The 16,123-nt window shown below is 39.1% G+C and overlaps 1 protein-coding gene across 2 annotated transcripts in view; it reads right to left on the reverse strand.

The window, feature by feature from the left end:
- The window catches only part of LINGO2 (leucine rich repeat and Ig domain containing 2), a 512,589-nt gene extending 497,180 nt beyond the window's left edge, over positions 1-15,409 (reverse strand). For both annotated transcript variants that reach the window (XM_054054396.1, XM_054054393.1), the window contains exon 1: positions 15,123-15,409. The gene's annotated coding sequence lies outside the window, so the exon portion shown is untranslated. The remainder of the gene's footprint in view (positions 1-15,122) is intronic.
- Positions 15,410-16,123: the final 714 nt, after the last annotated feature.

Raw genomic sequence — 16,123 nt, forward strand, 5'->3', positions numbered from 1 at the left:
TATTAAAACAATTGAGTAAATCCTGAAGTGGTTACCCGAACTTTTTAACACAACAGTTTGTAACTCCTGAGGCTCTGCTCCAGATCAACTGAATTACACCTGCATTTCAATACAGTAATTAAGCCTGCGTAACTGAAGTCAAATAACAACATGGCTGCACTGCTTACAAAGTCCTTCTTAGATTTTTTTATTTTAAATAAATAAATATATAAATACATAAATAGGGGGTGAATTCAACAATAGCTTGGAAATTTCCACACTTTTTATTTACACCTCTACATAAGCATGTATTTACCAATCTGACATATTGGTCTACCTCCTTCTAGAGAATTCCTTCATCAGCCTTTAAACAACATGTACCTTTCAGCCAAGAATGGTTTGTGGAATTGTTTTTAATTTGCCTATTTAGAAAATCTGGAAAACTGGTTTTTAGTCCAAGGTCCTTGTGAGGTTTATTATTAAAAAGCAAATAGCTAAAAGAGATCAATTGTTATTGTTATTCTTCAATAAAACTTTTTATTTCTATTATAAGGAAGGTATATTTTTTCTTTCTTAGTGACAGAAGGTGTAAAGAACTTGTTAAGATAGCAGTAAGCAAAAAAGAAAATTCTTTTTCATATTTCTAAAATAGCAATCAAACTTCACCAAGAAATGTTGAATTTCTTAACAAAAATAAGAGAATGTTCTGTATGAATATGCATATATACGCTTGTTAAAAACTCTAACTTCTGCTGTACCATATTTAGAAAGTAGGGAGTATAGAAGGCATAGATTATTCACTCAATTAAGATAAAGTAGTCTTATTTTAATTTAGAATAGAAAAAAAAATCCTTACGTAAGGCAGTCTTTGTTTTCTTTGTAATCTAATCTGTAAGTGTTGAGTTTACACACTTACTATTTCACATTTGGTTTGCACACAGTAAAAAAAAAAAAGAAGACTCACAGACATGATCTGGCTGGTCGTTTGAAAATGAGTCTCCTTTTCCTAAAACATCAATAAAGAGATATCTTGGATCTGCATTCTACTTAGTTTGCAGATCCTTGAGATCAGCACATTGGGGACTGGCAAGAAATTCCTCCTACTGTTTCAAAAATACTCAGAAAAAGTAGCAAAAGCCAGATGTGCATACTCTAGCACAGGTCTTTTCAGAAATGGGTACTGTAAATAACTCCTCCTCTCACGTTCACTGCCAAGACTTTTATGCCACGTCAAAAATTCAGCCTTGTCAAAGTATTTGTAGAGATGAGTTCACTAAATTACCAGTACAACAAAAAAATAAAGTAGTACAACACAAAAATAATATGCTTATTCATTACAATTTAGTCCACTCATTTGAGACAATTCAATTAAGCCCTTGAGACTTACAAAAAGTACAGCTTCATTAGATGGACTAATTTATGTGATATAATAAACAAATTCATCACATTTCCAATTCTTGGTTACTATGCAATGTACTAAGTATAGAGTACCAGAGAGCTCATTGGGTGTCTCCAAGATATCCTCAAGTGTTCCTGTAGTGTTGTTAACAAGCTATTTTCCATTTCCCATGGTTCACCTTGAAAGTATTTGTGTTTAACTTATTTAACAAAGATATAAGGTTTTCTGCATCTTGGGAACACGTTGCATTCTATAAAGCAGTATCAGCCCACAGGAACCTTAAAGATTTGAAAAGTGCATTATGTAGAAGTATCTAACCATAACCACTGCACATACAAATTTGTTCAATATTTTTAGCTTAAGAAAAGGATTCTTAGTTTGATGCTAGAGTCAAGCAGAGACAGAACAGCCTTAGGCATAACAATGTTTTCTTGTGTTACTGAAGTCACTTCCTAAGCACTAAAAGAAAATGACTTATTTTAAGACTTTTTTGTTTCTACAGTGCAGTCTATATGACAGGTTTTCCTCTAATTTGGTCACAGTTCATTCAGTTTCTCTTAAGATATTCACCAATTCAGTGAACTATATCCAGAAATAAATAGGGAATGAGGTTCATATTCCAAGCACTGTTGAGACACACTTGTCATGCTTAGGGATATGATTTGGTAGTGGACAGGTACGGTTGGAGTGGATGATCTCAAAGGCCTTTTCCAACCTAATGATTCTATGATCCTATGATAATGGGGCTGCTCAGTCAGGAGCTGGTGAACAAAATAGTTTCCTCGCTACAACATATAAGGATACCACAAATGTAATTCTTTAAACAAAACAGCTCAAATGACACTTACAAATCAGACACAAGAATCTTGTTATCAAAACCAGCAGGTGATAGAAGTCAATAAGTATTCCTGTACTGACATGCCTGCATCAAACACTTGGCTGCTGCGTGAAGACACAAGCAACAGCCTCAATATCCAACAGAAATAATTTTCCAACCTAAATTTGAATTGGAATTTCAAAGCTATCATCACTACTGCCTTGTCCTGCACTCTACTTTACTTTGAAACTGCTAATTAAAAGCACATTTAAACTGATGTCCTTTTGAATGGGATATTACCATACCAACACCACACTCAGGCCTTCAGAATCTTGACATAAAAAATGATGGATTACGGAGTAAAGTAGTTTTTATGGATTTCTTTGGCAACACTTCAGGAAGCTCCAAAATTATTCACAGATAAATTCTGCAAAATTCATTTCAACTATCTCTCACTAAGTAAATTATCACTACCAAACCTAAGGTTGCAGATGATTTCAAATGATAATTTCACAAAAGTAACGCATTTTTAAAGTAATTTAAGAACATCCATTTCACTTCATTTTTGTTATTAAAAAGGGCACATTGAAAAGTAATTCTTGCAATAACTTCAATATTTTCTTTCAATGAATTTATCATTCCATCTTCCAAAAGTATTTTCTGAAGATCTCAGGGTTGTTGCCTTTCTGTGATTGCATTTTACAAACAAGAAAGAAAAGCAAGCTGCCAACAAAAAGCTTTAGAAAACTGACAGAATAGGCACTGCATTTTGTATTATAATAAGCACTTAAAATTTCAAGCTGGAATAAAGTCTTCCATTTAAAACTTCCCAATCTCTACACTACACAGTATGAGCACACGAGAGCAAAAACTTAATTTTCAAAATCACATGCATAGCTCCAACCATCACTATAATTCTAAAGCGTAGAATCCTTTGCAAATGACAAAGTCAGAAATTAGTATCTTACTCTTTAGTTGTTCAACACTTGACAACAGTTAATGCTGTCATTAGTGACAGTACTGTCAGTTACTCTTCAGAGAATCCCAGAGAAGCAGTCAATTTCTGGTTACAGTACTTCTAGCCAAAAGAACCAAAGATACTCCTGAGGCACCTTCACTGGAGACCAAAAGTAGTTGCATTTATATGCAGCCATTGAACAAGTGTAGTCTTTTATATTGTTCTTCAAATAAATGAGGAACCAGACAGGCCTGGAGCCCTAATGTGCCAGGGTGCCGTAATAATGAAACAACAACATCTAAGAGTAGGATAGACAAATGCGTAAGGGTTTTTAAGACACTAATCTTCAGAGAAGTCCTAAGAAACTCTGTTACCATAGTATATTTAACATATACACTCAGGAATACACTCAGTGACAGCACCTAAAGTCTGAAAAGACAGTACAGGCAAACAACAGCTCCTTCTTCCTCGCTTTGGAAGAGTATTGCTGCCCATGGTTTTAAGTCTGCTAAGTTCTTGATTATCGTGCTGCACTGATGACGCCGCCAGCACACTTTTGAACTGGAAGTGAAGTTTTCAAAGCAATCTATTCACGAAGTTTGTTGAATAAACAGTGTCAGCCATACACCTTGCTGGCATTCCAGTAACAGAAGGGATTAAGTTTTCTTACATCTTCCTGTTCATTATGCACTTGGCTAAAGGCGGCTTTGATTCCGTTGACAACTGAGCAAGATTGGAAAAAACGGAATTGCTATCTAGCAAATTTAATATTACATGATCATCTTCCAGCCAAGAAGTAAAAGACATACTTACACGCTGATTTACAACTGGAGAAGATTTCAGTGATGCAGAAATGGAAGAATATTCTTACTGTGGCTTTTTTGCCTGACATTTTATTTCCTAGTCTAAGAACAGAGATATTCAAACAGCATATTTCTCCTCTTGCCAAACACTTAACCAAAATACCAACATGTTTAGGTAATTTGCCTGCCTCAAAAATTATTTTAGTCAAATTTTCTTGCTATTTGCCACAAATCCCAGGGAAATCATACCACAAAGCCAGTAACAATTCACTATGTCATATATCAGAGAAGCGAATGAATATTCCAAGAAAAAGGAAATGTTAGAAGTTACAAAGACCATAGAGCAGTGCCATCTAGTGACTGCCACAATAAATATAAAACTTTTCATTAATATGTGCTGCAAACAGAGTGAATATTATCAATAACTGAGCTTCAGTCCTGTCTCACTTTCTAAGGCAAAACATCTGTGTAATAAGCTGTAAGCGGAATAATGAGTTATATCAAAGTCCATGCCCTTACAACTTCAAGAGAGCTCAGCATTTGTATTTCAAAGTAAAAAATCTGAATATTGTCATCACTTACTACAAAAATGAGTTAATATTTTCGCTACTCTGAGAATAATACAGAAGAAGTATCATTGAGGAAATACCTTTGTTGTTACCTTTGAAGGATGCAATGATAATTAATAAATGAAATTAAGCTACAGGAGAAAAAGGAAGGTATGTAGTTCATGCACAGGTCTAAATTATTTTCCTGGCAGCTACAGAAAATGGCCCTGTTGTACACGTCAGTGAAATACCACAAGTGTCTAGTTAGGAAACCCAAATGTAAATATTGTTAAATATTGGACGTCTTGGATAAAAATTCTTAACCAACCACAAGAGAGAATGCAGAAAGCTGAACTATTTCTCATTTTCTAATGTATCAAATATTTCATGATCGGCACCTGTTGTTAACATATTTTTGGTTTGTTTTCTACTAGGTTATTTATGTAACAACCACAAATCACTGAAATATATTTTGGGTTTCAGATTTCAAAACTGCACAAAAACACAATACAAAATCGTGCACAACTCCTTTAAAATGGACATCAACTTGAATTAGGAGATGAGTTAGAGGTCTTTTCTGAAATGACAGGAGTTTCAAAAGAGCTTGAAGTAGTGCATCTATCTCCTTACTATAAATTTCAGTGAGCCTTAGTATTCTAAATCCTTCTGGTAATGTAACTAATTGTTCTAATTTAAACCAACAGAAAGGACTACAGAATAATGTATATATGCAGGATGACTTTCTGAAGTTTTCCATTTGCCTCAGAACGACAGAACAAATAGTGATTCACAAACTTCTGTCAGTTGCATAGCCCACCTGTAACAGAAGGTACCGGTAACTCCTCAGGAGCTCAGAGGCACTACCTAATTTTCACAGGCATTCCCAATCAATTTCAAATCAGAGATAGTATCATACTGTATTCAATAAAATGCTACAGTAGAACATGTTGTGCTTTGACAGCTGCTGAAGAAGACATATTCTTGATACAGTTGCTCCAAACTAACTTTGCATGTCCCGCGCCATCTTTGAAACAGCTTTAGGAATTTCTAGATATATCCTACTTCAGCGCCTCCTTGTTCTCCTTTTCTGCCTCCATGTTTATCCAAATACATACCCAGGCTGACTGTTCTTGAAGGAAACAATAAAGAAATCTGTTTGAATCTAAATTAGAATTTTTTTAAAAACACACAAAAGTCCTACTCTCTACTGTTCTGGTACAGTGGTTTTTGGGGGTTTTTTTCATGTGCCCAGAGAAACCCACAAACTATTACTAGTACCAACAAATACATCACACGTACAGTTAAGGTGGATAAATTTAAAGCATGAATGTAAGCTCTTGATATATTTAAAGCACTTAATTTGTGTCCTTGCATATATCGTTGTTAGCTAGCTAGCATGTGAGTAAAATAAAACTGTGATCTCGACTACATCTAACTGTAAAATTCAGAGATGGACATGACTCAGATTTCTCATACTGGTAGAGAAGATCTACAATGATGAAGATCAATTCTGGAATGTCTCCTTACTGCAAACTACAGCTTCATTATTTTGTATGAGACAACAGAGAAAAAAAATCATTATCTTTAAATGCACCAAATACTCAATGCTGTTAGCCTAAATTGAACAAGCAACGAACTGTTGGTAGCTGGTAGCTGTCAAATCTAACCAAAATGCATTTTCTTCAAATGCAGCTCTCACCTGACCTACATTCAAATGAAAGAGAAAATCTCAAGTACAGATAACAAGCCACTTTAAAGTTAAAATTAAGCAATATTAAGCAGAAATAAAAATTTTAAATTGAGGTATTTTTTAATCTAATATTCAAATTGCTGTTGGTATAGCATACTACATGATTGTAACTACGTGTTAATATAAGTATTTGGAGCCTACTGTCTACCCACACTGCAATGGAAAACTACAAAGAATAGTTATGTGCTGGTGCAACAGATAAGTCAAGATGGTTAGTGGTGCAGTAACCAAAAGAGCAACAATTAAATTGATGGTCCTTAATGTCTAGCATCCTTCCTTTAAAGCAATGTAAATCTTTTCAGCAGAACAGCTAAAGCCCCAGAGGAACAGCTAAAATCACCTCCTCTTAAACACAGGCAAGCAATATAATATAATGCAATGTAAAGACTTTTTCATGGTATTCAGAGCATGCACTCTTTTTTTTTTGTTCTTGTTTTGCTCTTCTATTGCAGTTCAAAAAGGCTTGCCTGGATATAATACCTCTATAGGTTTGGAAGAGAGAAACTCTCCTGAAATTTTTACTTCAAAACTGTATTATGTATTATTAATTTTGAAATATTTTGTAATTCAAATTTATTTTTCCATCATATGACATTTTGTTTGCCTAATGGGAAAAACAAAATCAGAGAAACTAGGATATGTATTATTAAATACCGTCACATCTCTACCTTTTCCATTTCAAAGCTTTAGCATGTTAATCGCCATGTATATTTAGGATTTTAATTATCTACTCATCACTAGAATTTTTTCCCTTTTAGCTTTGTCTGTTTTCAAAACTACAAAAGCTCTTAACAAATGGTAAGCCTAAAATAATTACTGAAATAGATCTAAGCAATATTCTTGTATCCTCCCTAATCACTTTTTTCTCTTTTAATATACAAATTATTTTAACTTGTCTTTTCATTGTTAATTGTTTGATGGGAGATATTTGCTTACTTATTTTGTAGTCCCCAATCCATTACACTACCCAGTACATAATTACTTCATTGTCGAAGTAGAAAGTATATCTACTTCTTCATAAAAACTACTTTTTCCAAAATTCCAAATTATTTCTGTCCTGAAAACTCTGTCCCTAAAAGAAGAGGAAAGATCTAACAACTCATAAAACATCCATTTGCAGAGTATGATATAAGAAAAAAAAAAACACCCTTGCAGAAGTGTTTGCTATAAATAAAATGTCAAATTATTTACAATTTTTTAAAGAACACAAAAGTAACTTTGTTCCTTTAATCAAGATGTTCATCAAAATATCAGTAAGAGAAGCCTTTAAGACTACAATTGTATACTCACTTTAAGCCATGCTTACAGTGAGAAGGATGTTGGACAGGACTGTTGCCACCAGCAGATATACATACTTGTCTCCTTACACGGAACAGCAGTCCAATACCCTCCTAACATGTTCATCTAAGCAGTTTAGGATATTGATTTACTGCATTTTTCTCAATTATTTGTTTGGGATTCAACTTATTATTAATTGCTGAGATCATTTTTCTTCCTAAGAGTTGGCTATACTCCAGGTCAGACATGATATTTAAAAATAAACTACAGATTGAGAAGTCATTCAGATGTTCATTTATCGATTTCCTTCAGAAATCTTGGAAACAAGCCACTGTGTCCTTACAACTTACTGTAGTTTAACTTTTGCAATTGCTCCACTGCTTTTTAGCTTGAAGCTCATCTTCACTACCTTTGCAGTATCTTTAAGGTAACTACTACCTCCTCATTCTCTATGGTGGCAAGGATTTCTTGGTTTTTGAGCTTTTCTGAATCTACTTATCTACTTATAACCTAGTCTAGCAAACCCACTCAATTCCTCATTGGAATGAATTCTTGTTTGCATTGGGTTCTGTCAACAGCAGGAACGCAGATAAACTTCTACGTCAACTTAAACTGGTCCACTCAGTCTTTGGAGGCTTCCACTATCCAAGCTACAAATGAACATCTTCTGTCTTCATGTCTGCCTATAATCCAAGGGGTTCTTTTGCATTGTGAGGTGTGCCAGTTCACATGGGGAAACAATCAAAAGCTGGCACAAGACAGGTATTTTCTCACCACATTTGGTCAGTCATGATCAGTAGTCCACAAACCAAACCAAAACAAAATATTATAATCATAAACATAAAAAAAAAAATACTAATGTAGAATTCTGCTTATTCCTCCACACTGCCTCATGTAGTGATCTAAATACAACTCATCTCTCACTGTTTCCTCCCCATATATATTACTAACATTTTGCACGGACTTAAAATTTAAAAAAAAAAAATAAAAAAATCTATTCCAGTGACTACTAGCGAATGTAATGATTTCTAACCAATAAAATTACAAATGTCATCTTTTCTTCTAACTGCCCTAGTCTGCACAGCTACACGCAGCACTGAAGAAATTCAGAGGAACCTCAAAGAAAATCTTTTACTCAAACAAGGCCCTTAAAAATAAGTGTTTAGTTTTCTAAATCTCCTGACACTTTCTAACACTCTTAACAGGAAACACAACATACTCTCTCCTTTCAGGACAATTATTGCTATGCATAGAAAACTGAATCACCATTTTTAAGCTTAAGTGCAGTTGCTTACTTTTGAGAACCGTCAGCCACCTCCATGCTGGGAGGCCGCATGCTTTACTGGATCTCTCATTCCCAGGCACACTAACAGGCACACACCATCATCATTCCTGCTTCAGCATTCCCTGTTCGTACTTCTTCATAAACATGGGATTTTGTCACAAGCAGCCACAAAGCCTACCTGCTCTTTACCAGGGCCATCAGCTGTGGTATGTCCCAGCTAAGGGCCTGCAGATAGCTGTGTGGCAAAGTCCCACAATCCTGAAATCTCCCCCCTCCTGTTTTCTCCAGGGCCTAGATAAAAGGAGAAATTGTTCTTTCCAAGGAGCTTGATTCTCTCCTTATTTCTCTCCTCATGTTAGCTGCAGTCTTTACAACCCAGCCAATCCACCTGGACAACCAGTATTCACAACCACTACCTCCCAGCCGGTCTACACATCCTTCTGACAACCTCTTGTCTGATGTCATAAAGAATGGCAGCAATGCCATGGTACCTTAGGCTTTGATAAATCTGAGAGCTTTTTTCCTAAAATAATTTTAAAATTCTAAACGTTCTTTGAAAGATTTTAACTGTACGCATATGATTTCTCTTCATAGCTTTACCATATGCCTTCAGTGCAAAAAGCTCAAGATACAAATTAGTTCCTAACACAATCATGAGTTCACAGACACTGGGTCTGTCAATAGAGTTAACTACCATTCTAATAAGCTGCATCTGAAGTCACTGGAATTAATTGACCTTTGCTGGTATTTCCCACAGACAGTCATAACAGCAAACATCCACAAAGACCAAGCACCATTCCTGAAGAAGGTGTTTTAAAAACTTAGACTACTACCACCTCTCAAAAATAGGCTTTAGCATCCACTGCTGTAAAAAAAATAATATAGTTCCATGGACTTTAACAGAGCTTCACTTATTGATGCCACCAAAGAACCTCTACTTTTTTGCTACCTTCAGGGAGAGCCACTAAAACAACTCATGACTCATGTCTAAATTCAAGCTGAATACAGTGGTGGTAACACGACCCACAATAGGGTGAGCTCACAGAAATCAACAAAGAACACTACCTTGCAAACAGTATTCACAATAAGATGAAACATGGTGATTTATTTCCTAACGACAAGCGAATTTGTACATTACGACTAGGTTCTTTCCGCTGGACATTCCAGGAGAACTCAAACCCTAGGAAAACAGTCAGGACTCCAGACTGTTTGATCAGTATGACACATCCTTAGCAGCCTACTGCTGCTAAGAGGAATACACTCTGTTGCAGTAACAGCATGATGCTAATAAACTGCTGGGCGTAGGCCAACCATAGGAAAACATCAGTGCTGAGATCCACGTGCACTGTGAATGGGAGTCTACTTGACAGCCTGTCACAGAAGAACATAAACCTTTCTGCTTCAAAGGAAGCAAAACCCTGAAAAAAAGGCAAACTGAGCTTTTCCTCAAAAGATCCTCTCATGCAAAGCTCTTCACGGCCAGTATCTACTGCCGCTCGGCAAACACTTCACCAAATCACGAGCTGAAATGCAGCTCACGAAGCACAGCAATCAAGAGGCAAATACCATTTGCTGAAAAATTTATGCTGTTTTCTCAGAAACAAGATAAAGTGAAGGAAATAATAGGAGGAAAGGCTAATCAGAAGTTGGAAAGAGGACGGACAGTCTACCTAGCTGTCCAGTTCTAAGGCCAGCCTATCTGGTTTCTCTAGTGGTGTTGATTCCCCAGATCACACTCGGCTACAAGACGACTATCAGAGAAAGGCCTTCAGTGAAATTCTTTTCCCTAGAGATGGGGCTCTGCATTCACAGAGCCTGAGGATCACCGTTATGGCTCTTACAACTTTTCAACATTGAAGATTGGTATACTAAAAATGACTTGAGGGGGAGGCCCTTTTAAATTCCTATAATCTGAGCGGGTGACCACTAGTTGTTCTTAGGCATTACATGTGAATACCAGAACAAATGTAGTATTTAAATTATAATCCTAATGCTAAAAGCATATTTTCATTGCACGTGAGAGTTAAGATACCTTACTTGAAGTTTTACAGAATACAAGTGATTTTTCAACAATTTAAAAGAAACTGTCTCCACCTGAAGAATGGCTTCAAGATGACATACAATTTCATTTAAAAATGTGAAAATCGAACATGTATTTATTAAAAGTAATAAAATATTAATCACAAGATACTGTTGTATAAACCTAGCTACACACAAAAAAAAAACAAACTGTAGGACTGTAGAATAATTATTCATTCTGACCAAAGGACAGACATTTTACAGTTAATCGAAAAAACTCCACAAAAAGTCAGAATTTATACTGACAAATTTTTCTTCTGAATTTAATTCTATTCACTCCATTCAAATAAATTATATTTTTATTACCAGAGATGAAAAAAAAAAAATTGCTATTTTTTTCTTACACCGCAACTCTAACTTTGAGATTGAGGGCTAGTAAGTTATGTTGCTTTATATGTATGACTAAAAACCAATTTACTCAATTTTCTTTGTTTTTGAGTAATGCAGTTGGACCATCAGATGAAAACTCACATGGCCACTTCCTTCGGAAGAAATTAGTCTTCTGAAGTAATTTTTTTTAAAAAAAATCACCCTACTTTGACAATGTCATTTTAAATCCACTAAGTATGTTGTGACTTGGCTTTTTCTTGCAACCCAAAACCAAAGGGACTTTCTTGTCTGTTATGAAGGGACTAAGAAAAAGATTAGCTAAAGTGCTACTCAACCATAAGAAGCAGTTAAAAATACTTCCAGTTTAAATAAAATATTCATTTCAATGTACTCTTATTTCAATTTGTATGTAATTAGGAGAATTTCTGGAAGATGGGTTAAACTGTTCACTAACTGCACCTTAAGGAAAACATTTACTAAGTAACCACTCTGACCTACTATAACTTTCATAATCATCATCAAGCAGAAAACACAAACAGTATATCAATATGTAACAAGACCTGCCTACAACCTGCTGATACAGATATATGCTTCAAGTTTCAAAGGGAATGAGAGATTAGACTTTAATCAAATAACAACTCTGATCAGTATGATTATTTATAATCTCATGAACTACTGCTTCACAGGATAGTTGCTGAAAGGAAGAGGAAAAAAAAAATCATAAGATTTGCATTTTATCAACAGAAAATGGGTCACCAAAATGTCATTATACAATACTGATGATAGTTTATCTTCTATGTATCCTCCTTCTACAGATTTTCATCATTACGAAATGGAATTGTCCCCAGGAATCAAAAGGCTTATGAGATGGCAAGCAACTCAAACATGAGCTCTACTCAGCATATCTCACGGGAATAATATTGATATCTCAGCACAGAAAACATTGATCGGCATGCTGCATGAATCTAAGTCTTGAGGAGCAATGCCTATAAATCTCTAATATTTCAATGCCATTCTTTGCAGAGTTATTTATTTTAATATTTTTTTCTAGGACAATAGAGAAGCCACTCTTTCCAGAAAAGAAGAAAAATGTTGGGTTTATTGTTTTAAATTAGGGAAAAAATATTCCTGGCTGAAAACATATGACCTAAAAAGATTTTGGAAAATAAAGAGTTAAACTAGTCACTATACTAATTAGAAATGAGCAATAATTTGTAAAGATTCATAATTAGACCCAGCTTAGCCAAATCAGCCCTATAATGACATAGGGATGTCAATCAGTGACTAATTAGAAATAGGATTTTCTTAAATGTCCCAAGTATCTGTACAAAAATCGAAGAGAAAGTACAGAGAATTAGAATATATTTAACAAAACGTTATGGAACTAGTAGCTGAACAAACTCCTTGACAAAAGGAGAATGCAGCAAAACGCATACCTAGACTTGTATAACTGTACTGAAAGTGATCCATTTATCAGTCCACTTGTCCGTTCATTTGTTCCTCATCTGGATTATTAATTAACAGCAACAGCTAGAAGAAAATTTGCCTTCTCACAGAGGACAACCCAGAGAACCAAGAGACAACCATACAGCAAACATTCAGAACTCCTTAACCCTTTTTTCTCTGCCTTATTCCCTGAGGTTTAGACAGTCAAGAGGTACACAAACAAACAAACAAACAAAAACCTTTAAAACCAGGCAGCAATCATACTGACATGACTTATAAAATCCACCACAGGAATCCTCCTAGAATCCTCGTGGATACACCCGTCAATAACCACACCCACCCTGTGTTTATGTTATTCAAATGGTCATAATAGAAGACACGAAAAAGCCCCTAACATAGACCTACATTTTAAAACTCAGCACAGTCACTAATATTCCAATCTCCTTACCCTTCTGTGTTGGAGAAAAATGATACAGCTTCAGAACTACAAATGGCAAGTTACTTTGGTCTTTTTCCTTAACTGCAGGATACCCAAATCCACGGTATTAGTTCACAGTGGCACGCCAACATAGTACTCATCACAGTACTTGTGGACAGCTGTCTAAACTAAGAAGCTTCTCTAATACTTTGTATTCCTTCACCTCTTGCGGCTGCTGCGCAGGATAACATTTCCACCTAGAGCCGTCTCACAGAATGCCTGGATTCTAGAACAATAACAAAATATCCCTGCTATCTGCTCCACTAGCAAACCATGCTGTTCACACGTAGCCGCTCACACCCTGTTTTGTTCGGTCTACTTAGGTGTTATTCTTACTTTCTCAAGAGGGAATACAAAGCAGTAAAAACAGTTTTCAGGAATATTCTGTTTGCCTAAGAGATGTATCACTGTTCTGCTGCACACAGATTAGCTGTTGTCAAAATTGCTACATTTCAAGTAAGAAGGTAGCAGAGTTGCTGAGGAGTCAATTCTTTCAAGTACTGACCTGAAGGAAAAAATCCAAATCACATTTTGATTTGGATATTTATGCATACATAGTAGGAGTAGGAACACAGCAACCTTAGTGCACCCTCCTGTGTGGTCCATTATGTAGCAAAGCGGACCACTCTGCAGATTCAGCTTCAGAGGGAAGCAGTTCCCAGAAAAGGTGTATCCCCCAATGGAACTATTGGTGCTTTGATTGCATACAACAGGGAAACTGACCATGCCTTTTAAAGGTGTGATTTTCACCGGAAGGTAGAAGCTCAGGGAAGTATATTCTTTTCTTCCACCGCTATCAGATTTTTTTTTGTTTGTTTTTCATACGGATGCAGCTGTTGTTGTTCCTGAATAATGAATAAAATGCTAATTCTTCTAGGGTACAAGCAGTAATTTCAGGTCAAGCCTTCTGAGACACAGGTTATATTGTAAACCCCCAATCCCAGATGCGTCACCATAGGAAGCAGGGTAAGGCTTCAGAACTACTGGGTGCATGCTTTACAGGTCATAGCTTACCTCCCTGAACATTACACAAATTAATTTTCACTTCCATAACCTTAGTGCTGTAGTTTTGACTGAAATAAAGACTGCACAGCCACAAAAAAAAAAAAAAAAGCCATGCCCTCCTTCTTCTTCCCACCCAGCACTTGGCAAGCAACTCAAGTTCAAACATGATTTATTTTTGAAACGTTCCGACGTTTTTCTCTTTAAATGAGAAGGTCTTACTTCTGAAAGAACAGCATTTTGAAATAGCAGCATATAATGAGAAAGCACTGCGGTTCTCTCCTTGGCAAGGAAAGCTATAGGGGAAAAATGCTTAAGAACATTCCATGTTTACTCCAGCAACCGTGGGACGGGACTTTCAAAACCCTGTAATTTAGATTCAAGACACCGGAGAAACACTGTAAGGGCAGGTGATTTTCTTGCTTTTGTTTTTCTTCCAGGTACGTTCAGGTGCACCTGTATGTACTTGGAGCTTCTCCTTTAAACCAGAGGTATTAAGCATTCGTTTTGCAGAAGGTAAAACAGCATTTTCACCGTTCATCCCCCCTCCCCAGATAAAACCCCCACTTCAGCGAAGCACGTACTCCAGCGAGCGCATCCACCATGGCAGCGGGCACAGGTGTGGGAGCATCTCTGTGCCGGCGACAAAGGACCATTGTGCTCGCAGCCCCCGCAGGACCCCCTGCCCCCAGCCACACGCTCGGCGGAGGCGGCTCTTCCCGGGAGAGCAGCGCTGGGCGCGGCGCCCCTTCCCCCCCACCCCGGGGAACCGCGACCCCATCGCGGGGGGGGTGAGGGGGGGAGCAGCTCGTCCCCTTCCCCGCAGCCCCCGCCCCGCCTGGGCGCCCCCGCACTGCAGTCTCCTCTCCCCTCCCCGCCTCTCCTTTTCCCTCCCGCCCCCCCCCCAAAGTTACTCTGCCCTGCCGGGCTCCCCCCCGACGGCCCCGGGCGCTCCCCCCCCGCCGCTTACCTGGCTCGGTTAGGGCGAGCGGGGCGCGCCGGGGCTGCCGCCGCTCTTGCCTGCCCGAAGTGAGCGACGCGCGGGGCGGCGGCGGGCAGCGGCCGGGCAGCCGTGACATTTACCCGGGCGGCAGCGGGGTGGCCAGCCGGGGGGGCACCTCTCTCTTCCTTTCCCGGCGGGCACGGTTACCGCCCTCCTCTCGGCAGGCGGGATGAGGCGGCGGGAGAAGTCCTGTCCATCCCCGGAGAGACCCAGCCGCAGCGCCGGCGCCTCTCTCGCAGCCGCCGCTGCCCCTTCCCTGCGGGTGGAGGCGGGGGGAAAGCAAGGTCTGGGCTCTGCGGGGAGCGGGGGGGACGGTGCCGGGCGAGCGATCTGCGGGCGAGGCGGCAGCGCCGGCAGCGCGGGGAGGCAGCGCCAGCTCGAGGTGAGGGGGGCGTCGCTGTCAGAGGCGGAGCGGCTCGCTGCCCCCCCGGCTCCCACCCCCGGGCGATGCGGCGAGGCGCGCTCGGAAGCTGCCCGGTTTCCGCCAGGAACGGGGCGCCCCCGCCTCGCCCCGGGGCTGTCCGCGTCCTCCACACCCGCAGGGAAGCGGCGGTTGGAGCGCACGCACGGGGCTGCGACACCCCAACCCGGGAGAAGGGGGGAGACCTGTGTGGGAGAGTGGGACCGCCCCGCCGGGTCCCTCCTCGGGGGAAGAGCGGTGTCCTCGGGAGAGTCGCGGCTCGGTGGTGGGAAAGGGCCCGACACGGACACGTGCGGCGGCCGCGAAGCCTTTACCTTTGTCCTCGTGTTCCGCAGGTGGCCGCGCCCGACGCCTCCTGGAGACCGGTGCGAGGGCATCGCCGGGTTTTTCTCCGTCTGTTTCGCTGCTTCTTGATGCTCCGGTTCCTCCACGCATTTGCAGGAGTCGGTGTTGTGTGGTTTCTGGAGCTCGCTTACCCCACGTTCCTTTCTTCCATGGTGTGAAATAGTTGTGTTTAGCACATTTTTTTAATAGGGGACGTGGAGTG

Source organism: Cuculus canorus, chromosome Z (genome assembly GCF_017976375.1).
Source record: "Cuculus canorus isolate bCucCan1 chromosome Z, bCucCan1.pri, whole genome shotgun sequence".
In the NCBI taxonomy this organism is placed as follows: domain Eukaryota; kingdom Metazoa; phylum Chordata; class Aves; order Cuculiformes; family Cuculidae; genus Cuculus; species Cuculus canorus.